The following is a 13,315-nucleotide window of genomic DNA, read 5'->3' on the forward strand; positions in this document are numbered from 1 at the left end:
ACCCCGCGCGGCTGAAAAGCAATGAAGGTCCATCTGTGCGGAATTGCTTGCGCTTTACGTGGCTGATAGTGCGACGGTCTTCTGGGACACAGAAGGGGTTATTCTGTTTGATGTTCTCCCTCATGGTGCAACTATCAACTCTGAAGTGTGTTGTGATACTCTGAAGTGTATTGTGTTACCCTCAAGAAATTGAAGAAACGACTTTAGCGTGTTCATCGCCACAAAAATTCAAACTAACTTCTTCTCCATGACAACGCAAGACCTCATACAAGTCTGCTCATCCGAGAGGAGGTCACAAAACTTCATTGGACAGTTCTTCCTCGTCCATTCCACATGCTGGACCTCGCACTTTCCGACTTCCATACGTTCGGTCCAATGAAGGATGCACGGCACGGGAAACAGTACGTGGACTATGCGGAGGTTACTGATGCAGCAAGACGTTGCGTCCGACGTCGAGCACTAGAGTGATACAATTCAGGGATACAGGTCCTTTCAATAAAGTGGAGAATACCGTCGCATTTAACGGAGATTATGTTGAAAATCTGTCTAGGGGTAGCGTCTTTGATTCATAATCAAAACGTCTTCGGTCCCGGGTTCGATCCCCGCCACTGCCTAAAACTTGATAAATAATCAGCATTGGCGGCCGAAGACTTCCGGCATAAGAAGTCAGCCTCATTCTGCCAACGGCCTTGTCAAAGAGGGCGGAGGAGCGGATAGAGGTCCAGGGCACTCTCTTGTCCTAGGGGTGGGAAATTGCTTCTAAAGGCGGAAGAATCAGCAATGATCAACGACATGAGGATGCAGAAGGCAATGGAAAACACTGCATTAAAGACACGTAACGTGTATCCACAGGACATGTGGCCTGTAATTGAAGAAAGTATCATGATGATCTCTCCATTGGCAAAAGATTCCGGAATAGTCCCCCATTCGGATCTCCGGGAGGGGACTGCCAAGGGAGAGGTTACCATGAGAAAAAGATTGAATAATCAACGAAAGGATAACGTTCTACGAGTCGGGGCGTGGAATGTCAGAAGCTTGAACGTGGTAGGGAAACTAGAAAATCTGAAAAGGGAAATGGAAAGGCTCAATCTAGATATAGTAGGGGTCAGTGAAGTGAAGTGGAGGGAATACAAGGATTTCTGGTCAGATGAGTATCGGGTAATATCAACAGCAGCAGAAAATGGTATAACGGGTGGCCGGGAGATACGGGAAGATTTCAATTAGATTACATCATGGTCAGACAGAGATTCCTAAATCAGATACTGGATTGTAAGGCGTACCCAGGAGCAGATATAAACTCAGATCACGATATAGTAGTGATGAAGAGTAGGCTGAAGTTGAAGACATTAATCAGGAAGAATGAATACGCAAAGAAGTGGGATACGAAAGTACTAAGGAATGACGAGATACGTTTGAAGCTCTCTAACGCTATAGATACAGCAATAAGGAATATCGCAGTAGGCAGTACAGTTGAAGAGGAATGGACATCTCTAAAAAGGGCAATCACAGTAGTTGGGAAGGAAAACATAGGTACAAAGAAGGTAACTGCGAAGAAACCATGGGTAACAGAAGAAATACTTCAGTTGATTGATGAAAGGAGGAAGTACAAACATGTTCCGGGAAAATCAGGAATACAGAAATACAAGTCGCTGAGGAATGAAATAAATAGAAAGTGCAGGGAAGCTAAAACGAAATGGCTGCATGAAAAATGTGAAGACATCGAAAAAGATATGATTGTCGGAAGGACAGACTCAGCATACAGGAAAGTCAAAACAACCTTTGGTGACATTAAAAGCAACGGTGGTAACATTAAGAGTGCAACGGGAATTCCACTGTTAAATGCAGAGGAGAGAGCAGATAGGTGGAGAGAATACATTGAAAGACTCTATGAGGGTGAAGATTTGTCTGATGTGATAGAAGAAGAAACAGGAGTCGATTTAGAAGAGATAGGGGATCCAGTATTAGAATCGGAATTTAAAAGAGCTTTGGAGGACGTACGGTCAAATAAGGCAGAAGGGATAGATAACATTCCATCAGAATTTCTAAAATCATTGGGGGAAGTGGCAACAAAACGACTATTCACGTTGGTGTGTAGAGGATATGAGTCTGGTGACAAACCATCTGACTTTCGGAGAAGCATCATCCACACAATTCCGAAGACGGCAAGAGCTGACAAGTGCGAGAATTATCGCACAATCAGCTTAACAGCTCATGTATCGAAGCTGCTTACAAGAATAATATACAGAAGAATGGAAAAGAAAATTGAGAATGCGCTAGGTGACGATCAGTTTGGCTTTAGGAAAAGTAAAGGGACGAAAGAAGAAATTCTGACGTTACGACTAATAATGGAAGCAAGGCTAAAGAAAAATCGGGACACTTTCATAGGATTTGTCGACCTGGAAAAAGCGTTCGACAATATAAAATGGTGCAAGCTGCTCGAGATTCTGAAAAAAGTATGGGTAAGCTATAGGGAGAGACGGGTCATATACAATATGTACAACAACCAAGAGGGAATAATAAGAGTGGACGATCAAGAACAAGTGCTCGTATTAAGAAGGGTGTAAGACAAGGCTGTAGCCTTTCGCCCCTACTCTTCAATCTGTACATCGAGGAAGCAATGATGGAAATAAAAAAAAGGTTCAGGAGTGGAATTAAAATACGAGGTGAAAGGATATCAATGATACGATTCGCTGATGACATTGCAATCCTGAGTGAAAGTGAAGAAGGATTAAATGATCTGCTGAATGGAATGAACAGTCTAATGAGTACACAGTATGGTTTGAGAGTAAATCGGAGAAAGACGAAGGTAATGAGAAGTAGTAGAAATGAGAACAGCGAGAAACTTAACACCAGGATTGATGCTCACGAAGTCAATGAAGTTAAGGAATTCTGCTACCTAGGCAGTAAAATAACCAACGACGGACGGAGCAAGGAGGACATCAAAAGCAGACTCGCTATGGCAAAAAAGGCATTTCTGGCCAAGAGAAGTCTACTAATATCAAATACCGGCCTTAATTTGAGGAAGAAATTTCTGAGGATGTACGTCTGGAGTACAGCATTGTATGGTAGTGAAACATGGACTGTGGGAAAACCGGAACAGAAGAGAATCGAAGCATTTGAGATGTGGTGCTATAGACGGATGTTGAAAATTAGGTGGACTGATAAGGTAAGGAATGAGGAGGTTCTACGCAGAATCGGAGAGGAAAGGAATATGTGGAAAACACTGATAAGGAGAGAAAGACAGATATTGGAATACGCCAAGCAAATAATTGAGGAGTTAGGTTGCAAGTGCTACTCTGAGATGAAGAGGTTAGCACAGGAAAGGAATTCGTGGCGGGCCGCATCAAACCAGTCAGTAGACTGATGACAAAAAAAAAAAAAAAAAAATAAGTTGGAAAACAGGGTTTTTTTTTTTAGCCAAAATGGCAGAGAATAAATCGGTGTATTGGAATCCTCAATGAAACCAACCTGCTTTGAGAAAAAAAAAATGTGTTGCATTATCTATTGAACGCCGCTTGTCGTCCGTATTGAACCGGCATTTATGATTTAGTAACTGCAGCACATGTTATAACTAACATATATTGTCGCATTTATTTTCCACTTTCAACAGGAGCGTATATTTTCTGTATTTAGCATACATTACCGCTACTTTCGAGTTTGTTGGCACGTACAACCGCAAAACTGTTTCAGGAAATTAGTAACTTTTAGGTCATGTTTTCCTGTTAATTTAATAGAAGGCTCGTTTACGTACTAATTTCTTCACTTCTTAAATGGCATTAGTAATACTTTCAGCTTAAAAGATTTAGGTATTAAAAGCGAATCAGCAAGCTTCTTTTACAATTATTCGTTTACTATTCTGTAAAACACCTCAATGCAGCTCTATTAATTGTCGGCAGCTCAAGTCAACGGTAAATAGTGGTACCCCTTAGGGAAATGGCAGCAAGAGACAGGGAGGAAAACAATGTTGAAGACGCTATTCCGGCAGCCATTGGGGTAATGGGGGCAACCAACTGCAGATGGTGGCACACGTTGGAACCAATGATGCCTGCTGTCGGGGCTCTGAGAACATCTTGGATCATTCCAGAGACTGGCAGAGAAGGCTAAGAGGATCAGAACTTTCAGCAAAGCTCACAGGTTGCAGCAAAGTCCCCAGGATTGATCATGCCGACTTGAATAATTGGACGAGTGACTTCGAAAGTCTTACGAGAACCTGGCGTGCAACTTCCTGGACTTATGCTATAGGCCTGAGAACAGTAGCGACGACCTAAGTGGGTCAAGTGGCACTACACATCGGAAGCTGTCACCCAGGTAGCTGACAGTTTGTTGGGCACACAATGCGGTTTTTTTAGATTAGGTGACTCTCCATCCAGTCCAGATAACGATAGCTGTCGGAACCAGGAAGTATCAGTGTAAGTTCCAAAGAAATGGCCCTTACAAGCGAGTGTATTGAATCCCAATGACTAACTACCGAAGCATTTGCAATAATGTGGCAGAGTTTGAAGCATTCCGAAAAAGCAATGGATCTCACATAATGCAAAGAGCAGAAAGCTGGTTAAATCTCAAAATTAATAGCGGTGAGATATTCAGCGAAAATTTGAACCTTTGTTGAAAGCATAGATTAATGATAACTGGAGGTAGTGTATTTGTCGCAGCGGACAAGAAACTCAAATCCACCGACATGAAATTGAAGCTGCATGCGTGATTGTATGGGCAAAACCAGTATCAATGTTCGGCATAAATATATAATTAGATCCTTCTGTGAATCACCAAACTCAATTCCACACGTAACCAAAGACTTAAGAGAAAACCTAAGTTGACTAGTACGTAAGTCCCTCAATCATACTGCCATCACTGGGGGGAAATTTTTATCATCCAACAATTAACTGCGAATATTACACTTTTGTAAGTAGTAGGCTTGATAAGGTATCCTGTGAAATATTGCTTTTGAATACATTCTTTGGAACGCACTCAGAAAAATAGTTCGAGAGCCCATTCATGATGCAAATCTATTAGAACTAATGGCAACAGAGATGACCTCTTTGAGGATGTCCATATTGAAATGGGTATCAGTGACTACGAGTCAGTTGCTGCAAAAACTAAGGCAAATAGGAAGATTTATATATTTAGTAAATTAGATAAAGAAGCAGCCATGTCACATCTCAAAGGGGAACTATAAATACTTACCCAGTTCTTTGTCTGCACATCTCTTACCTAACGCAAGAAAGAATACTCAGTAATCTGCAGTATTGCGATCTATAGAACAAAATCGAAAACCTTCTGTTAGCTACAGGGTGACGACAATTTTGAAATTAAGTAACAACGTAACACGATACCGGCCACTAAAGGAAGACCCTACTAATTAAGTAATCTAACGAAATGATAGTGAGTAAGAAAGAATACTGTCATTTATTTGTCTGTTACTTTTTGAAAGAGTAACAAACGCTTTCGGAAAATTTCCACGTTATTGAAGTAACGCTGTAAGACACTGTTACAGAAATGGTCCGTTGCCGCCAGCTTCGAATGAAAATGTAGGTGTGACGAAACGTGTTCTCACGTGACTGCAAACTCAGAGTTGGAACCGACTGCCACCCTGGTTGCCGAAGAGGCACAGAGTAATTTTAGATCCAGTGAGATACAGGAGTAAGTGCACACCTGCGTAAGTTTTAATACAATGTTTTATGACGTTTAAATGAGCACCGCAACTACACAGCTGTATTCGCGGATACATTTGAGCATAGGGACTCTCTTGTGTGCTCTGTACTTTCCCTTACCACTTTCTGGAGTTCCGGTCATATAAAGAATGTAATATATTTGATCCAGTATTAAACACAGTCTAGACGAAACCAGAGTAGATAAGATGTGTGCATATTGGGAAATTCGTCACATGTTCTGACTCGCTAAGAGTCCTTTAATTTCTACATTTCCATCAAATAAACGCCGGCCGGTGTGGCCGAAAGGTTCTAGGCGCTTCAGTCTGGAACCGCGCGACCGCTACGGTCGCAGGTTAGAATTCTGCCTCGGGCATGGATGTGTGTGATGTCCTTAGGTTAGTTAGGTTTAAGTAGTTCTAAGTTCTAGGGGACTGATGACCTCAGATGTTAAGTTCCATAGTGCTCAGAGCCATTTGAACCATCAAATAAACTAGTCCAGAATAACTATCTGCAAAGGCTGAAGAAATGTGTGTCATTATGCTGGACACCTCACAGCATGAGGAGAGAGGAATTACTCAGCACATGTGGCAGCCAAAGATATTCCGGCATTTCAGTGTACCATCCCCTACGTTCATTCGTAGACGGGAAGAACGATGACAGCAGGTGACGGACAATAAGCTGCAGTTAGAAAAGTCGACATCATGGCAATGGCGTACCTCTTTCCAGCCACTCAGACAAAAGAATGTCCTGCTTACTACTCCACGTATACGACAAAGTCCCAGGATTCATATCCTGTTGCTCCAGCAAGAGGATCCTCCAATGCGTCGTGTTTGCTTTTCATTCTATATGAATGTGTGTTTTATATTCAGACAAGATGACAGTGACAAATCTATGACAGGCAATGAAAACCTCGTAACTATTTTGTTAAATTTTGCGGGTGAAGTAAAAACGGTTTCTCGAAAAAAATGAAAATGATACAGAAAGTTGCTAAATGTGTAACTGTGTAGTATAAGCCTAGTTATTGACAGATTAAAAAAATCTATGCACTTTCAGATCTCTCTTTGATTATGGAGTTACTGGTATTACGAGTTTACACAGAAAGAATGAGTTATCGAGGTTTTCATTGCCTAACATCGAAATTTATCTAAAGCTGTGCCCTGTCTTTTAGATGACACTCGGACTTGCTTTCCAAAATAGTAGGAAGAAGTTATTTAATATGTTATCAGAGTGGCTGACCTTTACATGTTTTTTGAGAGATCAATATGACATCCCCGCATCGTTATTTTAGTTTTGTTCTTGTCGTACCCATGTTTCAACAGGAAGTTTTAGTATGTTTTATTAACTTCATAGTATCGTACAGATTGCGTGATTGTGTGAACTGCAAAGGTTGGATGGGCGTGAGGTCAGTGAGACTGAGAAACAGTGAGTGCAGTTTTAATTAAAACTGTATTTTACTTATTTTTAATGTCTCAGACATTTTAACGACATTACCTCTAATTATTTTGGTTAGGGCGTTGAATACGCCGTAGATGAGCGCCTATAAAACACACACATATACACGTGGCCTGCGTCAGCACAGCGACGTAACATACGTGCTGCTTCGTGTGGCAAAGGGGGAATGACGCACCGCAGCAGATAACGGAGCATCGCTTCGTAGAAGCGATGGTGACTGCTGCAGCTCGTGGAAGGGAAGCGGCGAGCAGGGAAGCGCGGAGGGGAGGGACCGCGCTGTTTGCATGCAACGATAACGTACTCGATGCGCTTGTTTTCACAGCTGTTGTCGTTACTCGACACCCATTCAGGCTATCTCGAGCCGGCTTCTTCATAATACAAATCACGCTTTGGGCGATACGCGAGCTCACCTGATAACAGGCCATGCTGTCTACAAATGCCAAATCACGCAGCCACGCTAAATATCGCGAGTTAGTATCAAGCAGAAGTATATAAGTCTGGTGTATAATCAATTCTGTGACTGGTAGTTTGCGATACGACAAAGTTAAGTAACTATATGATTTTAACGAAACAATACATTAGGAAATAGAGAGTTGAGTCAGGACGTGTTTTACATACAACAAAATAGTAGCTTACATCAGTCTCAGATACAGGAATGTATTCTAGAGACACACAGGAGCACTATTTCAGCCAGAGATACAATGTACACCACTAATTCCTATTTAAGGATAAATATTTTTTACGTTTGATTATATGAAATTTTACAAGTGGGATTATAAATAAGGAACGAACGTCGTTTAGGACATCTCTTACACAACGAGAATCTGGTACAGATAGGAAGTTGATTATTGATACGGAATACCAAACTGCTAAGATAAGAACGTCGGAAATTAAGATGGAAATGTAGAGGCAACATGATGATCACACCGGACAAAATTTGGTCACCGCCAGATTTTATCACCCCAATACCGTGTAGGACCACCTCTAGCCTTTATAATTCACAACTCAACAGCATCTGGTAGTCGTGTATCGCTTTTTCGGGGTGTAGAATGCGAATCTACCTTTCAAAGTGCCTTAACACGCAAGATTTTTGAGGTTTCAAGGGTTTTCAATTGTTTACTTTCCATATTTCGCTGTTTACTGTTACTTTTTTTTTATAGATGTCTATCGTTTTTTTTTTTGCTACAGGAATATTTACAAATCGTCACTAGATGGCAGGTGTGATAAAGATACTAAACTTTACTCATCTGGTGGCAAGATAATCCATAGCGCGATAAAGTCTTCATGTTACGTACATAAAAAAAAAAAAAAAAACTTTTGCATCACCTCCGTTCCGAGAGTTCCGGAACCTGTTCAGAAAACTGGAGTAGAATCAACATAAACATAATTTCCGTGCTTTTTTTCCACACATTGCATGTTGTACCACCATACAGCGAGACCTTCAGAGGTGGTGGTCCACATTGCTCTACACACTGGTCCCTCTAACTCTAATACCCAGTAGCACGTCCTCTTGCTCTGATCCATGCCTGTATTCGTCGTGGCATACTATCCACAAGTTCATCAAGGCACTGTTGGTCCAGATTGTCCCACTCCTCAACGACGATTCGGCGTCGATCCATCAGAGTGGTTGGTGGGTCACGTCGTCCATAAACAGCCCTTTTCAATCTAACCTAGGCATATTCGATAGGGTTCATATCTGGAGAACATACTGGCCATTATAGCCGAGCGATGTCGTTATCCTGAGGGAAGTCATTCACACTATGTGCACGACGGGGGCTCAAATTGTCGTCCATGAAGGCGAATTCCTCGCCATTATGCTGCCGTTAATGGTTGCACTATCGGTCGGAGGATTGCATTCATGTATCGTTCAGCCGTTACGGTGCCTTGCATGACCACCAGCGGCGTACCACGGCCCCACATAATGCCACCCCAAAACATCAGGGAACGTTCCGCCTTGCTGCAATCGCTGGACAGTGTGTTCAAGGCGTTCAGCCTAACTGGGTTGCCTCTAAACACGTCTCCGACGATTGTCTGGTTGAAGGCATATGCGACACTTATCGGCGAAGAGAACGTGATGCCTGACCGGTCCATTCGGTATGTTGGTGGGCCTATATGTATCGCGCTGCATGGTGTCGTGGTTGCAAAGATGGACCTCGCCTTGAACGTCGTAAGTGAAGTTGTGCATCATGCAGCCTATTGCTCACAGTGGCTGTGGCTGCACGAAAAGCATTATTCAACATGGTGGCGTTGCTGTCAGGGTTCCTCCGAGCCACAATCCGTAGGTAGCGTACACCCACTGCAGTAGTAGCCCTTGGGCGGCCAGAGCGAGGCGTGTCATCGACAGTTCCTGTCTCTATAACTCCTCCATGTCCGAACAACATGGGTTTGGTTCAATCTGAGACGCCTGGACACTTCCTTTTGAGAGCCCTTCCTGGCACAAAGAAACAATGCGAACGCGATCGTACCGTGGAATTGACCGTCTAAGCCTGGTTGAACTACAAACAACAAGAGCCGTGTACCTCCTTCCTCGTGGAATGACTGGAACTGATCGGCTGCCGGATCCCCTCCGTCTAATAGGCGCTGCTCATGCATGGCTGTTTACATCTTGGAACAGTCAAAGGGACTGTGCCTGTGATAAAATATCCACAGTCAACGACTGTCTTCAAGAGTTCTGGGAACCGGGGTGATGCAAAACTTTTTTTGATGTGCGTATAATGCATAAAGCATACATGGTGCAATTCTCATTATACTTACTTCGGCCCAACAGGGTATTACGAGTTTTCTTACCACACTGAGTGTCTCTTAATGAGAGATAGCGGAACATTCTGGTGTTTAAAACTTGCACTTAGTAAAAATGGGAACTGGCAAACGTCGTTGTTGTCTAAACCTCCCCGACAACTTTTGCTATGTGTGTGAGAAATTCACCCGAACATATCAGAGAAAACCAATAACTCATTGAGCTAAGAACGCATATAAACTATATTTTGATTGTCCTGTTGATAATCAAGATACAAATTTTGCCCCTCATACTGTCTACATGTTCTGTCGTGTCACTTTTGAAGCGATCCATGCCATTACCTGTTCCAGTAGTGTGGTGTAAGCCTAAAGATCATTTTTCAGGCTGTTTCTTCAGCCCTCAAATATTACAGGGCATTCAAGCAAAACCTGAGATACAAAGTTTTCAAAAGTATCTTAAGCGCATTTGCAACCTTTGTTAACAAACTCACAAATATCGAATTAGCTGCGTAGTCCTCTTTCAAAGCAATTGCGAAGGGCTTTATGGGCAACAGGCGAGATGATACAGGGTGTCCAGAAAAGGACTCCCTGATTTCAAAATTAAATATCTCGAAAACAAAGATCGATAGAGGAATGCAGTAAACGGTATGTTTATTGTGAAAGCTGTAAGAAGTTTATACAGCAGTTTGAAATAATAGTTACAAAAGCTGCTAACAGATGGCGCTGTAATCGCCATACTTAATGCCTAGTATAGATAGTGATCAGAAGCCCAGAGCGATCAGTTCCACTATTGAAACGTGAAAGGAGGTTAACGTACCTAAGGAAGAGATTAAAACCATGTACTCCATTGAACAACGCGTTTTTCTGGTGCTAGAGTACCACAGGTTAGAAGAGAGTCCTACGGCAACAAGGCGAAGTTTTCAAGCACGATTTAATGTTCCAAAAGGACCCGCTGCGGAAATCATTCGTACGCTCTTCGCAAAATTTCAACGAACAGGCAGCGTAACTGATGATCTAGTGGGGCATGTTGGCCGCAAGCAAACCGCAGTTACGCCTGAAAATATCGCCACAGTTTCTGGAACTATTCAGCGAAATCCAATGTCATCCGTCCGTAGAATTGCATCTGAGACTGGTTTGAAGCGTTCCAGCACGCAGAAAATACTGAGAAAGAGCCTACACATGTTTCCATTCAAAATTCAAACGCACCGGGCCATACCAGTACGAGCTGTGCAACAAAGGGTTGCCTTTGCTAATCAGATGCTCACAATGATTGATAGTGAAGGATTTGATGTTGGCTGCATCTGGTTTACAGATGAAGCACACTTCCACCTGAATGGATACGTGAAGAAGCAGAACTGGCGATTTTGGGGTTCCGAAAAGCCATATTGGTGTAAAGCGAAACCCCTGTATTCTCCTAAAGTTACTGTGTGGGCTGCAGTCTGCAGCAGAGGCATTATTGGCCCTTTTTTCATTCGAGAAGCGGTCACTGGTGCACGTTACGTTGCAATTTTGGAACAATTTGTCGCCACACAGCAAGCGTTAGAGGATTGACCAGGTACTGAATGGTTTATGCAAGATGGAGCCCGACCACATCGGCCCGAACAAGTGTTTTGCATTCTTGAGGAATACTTCGGGAATCGAGTCATTGCTTTGGAATATCCCAAATTTACTGGTGCAGACATGGATTGGCCTCCATATTCGCCGGATTTGACTCCCTGTGACTTTTTTTTGTGGGGCGCAGTGAAAGACGTGGTCTACCCGAAGCATCCCGCCACGCTGGACGAGGTTGAATCGGCGATCTCTGTGGCATGTGAATCCATTTCGGTTGAGACACTACGAAATGTCATGGCGAATTTCATTCTTCGTTTGCGCCACCTCTGTAGTGCCAATGGTGAACATTTTGAAAACATTGTGATGTGATTGTTTGCAAAGATTGTTTTCATACGAATATTTCACTTATGTATGCTGATATGAGCTGTACAGCGTACAGCGCCATCTGTTAGCAGCTTTTGTAACTATTATTTCAAACTGCTGTATAAACTTCTTACAGCTTTCACAATAAACATACCGTTTACTGCATTCCCTCTATCGATCTTTGTTTTCGAGATATTTAATTTTGAAATAAGGGAGTCCTTTTCTGGAAACCCTGTAACTATGTTTCCATTGCAAATGATCTGTTAGACACCTACAAGAACATAGGATACAGTATGTTGCTAAAAAATCACTTTTTACTTTCCGCCCCTGGTTTTGCTCTTGAAAATTTGGGATGGAGCACCGTTACCGAGGTCACTGGAAGCCTTCGAATATGGTCGATTACTGCTGAGGTCACATCACATTTTTCGAAAGACAAAAGGGGATTAAAGCTGAAAATGTGTTATGAACTAATTTAGAACCTCTGATCGAGTTTTATGGGAATATCAAGTGGACTGAGGAGGGAGACATGCTTGGGTAATCCGTGCAGTTGTGAAAAGCCACTGTGCCACGGTAATGTAGTGGTAAATGTATATGCCTACTGACCAAAAGACCCAGGTTTGTGGCCCTGCCTTCGTACAAATTTTCATTCGTCACTTTAGTCTGCATACACATACCGTAGATATTTTTACCCTCCACGCTGCCCTCCAATGCTAAATTTGTGATCCCTTGATGCCTCAGAACATGTCCTACCAACTGATCCGTTCTTCTTGTCAAATTGTGCCACAAACTCCTCCCCAATTCTATTCAATACCTTCTCATTAGTTATGTGATCTACCCATCTAATCTTCAGCATTCTTCTGTAGCACCACATTTCGAAAGCTTCTATTCTCTTCTTGTCCAAACTATTTATCGTCCATGTTTCACTTCCGTACATGGCTACACTCCACACAAATTCTTTCAGAAACGACTTCCTGACCTTTAAATCGATACTCGATGTTAACAAATTTCTCTTCTTCAGAAACTCTTTCCTTCCCATTGCCAGTCTACATTTTATATCCTCTCTACTTCGACCATCATCAGTTATTTTGCTCCCAAAATAGCAAAACTCCTTTACTACTTTAAGTGTCTCATTCCCTAATCTAATTCCCTCAGCATCACCCGACTTAATTCGACTACATTCCATTATCCTTGTTTTGCTTTTGTTGATGTTCATCTTATATCTTCCCTTCAAGTCACTGTCCATTCCATTCAACTGCTCTTCCAAGTCCTTTGCTGTCTCTGACAGAATTACAATGTTATCGGCGAACCTCAAAGTTTTTATTTCTTCTCCATGGATTTTAATACCTACTCCGAACTTTTCTTTTGTTTCCTTTATCGCTTGCTCAATATACAGATTGAATAACATCGGGGATAGGCTACAACCCTGTCTCACTCCCTTCCCAACCACTGCTTCCTTTTCACGCCCCTCGACTCTTATAACTGCCATCTGGTTTCTGTACAAATTGTAAACATCCTTTCGCTCCCTGTATTTTACCCCTGCCACCTTTAGAATTTGAAAGAGA

This window comes from Schistocerca americana, chromosome 1 (assembly GCF_021461395.2).
Source record: "Schistocerca americana isolate TAMUIC-IGC-003095 chromosome 1, iqSchAmer2.1, whole genome shotgun sequence".
In the NCBI taxonomy this organism is placed as follows: Eukaryota; Metazoa; Arthropoda; class Insecta; order Orthoptera; family Acrididae; genus Schistocerca; species Schistocerca americana.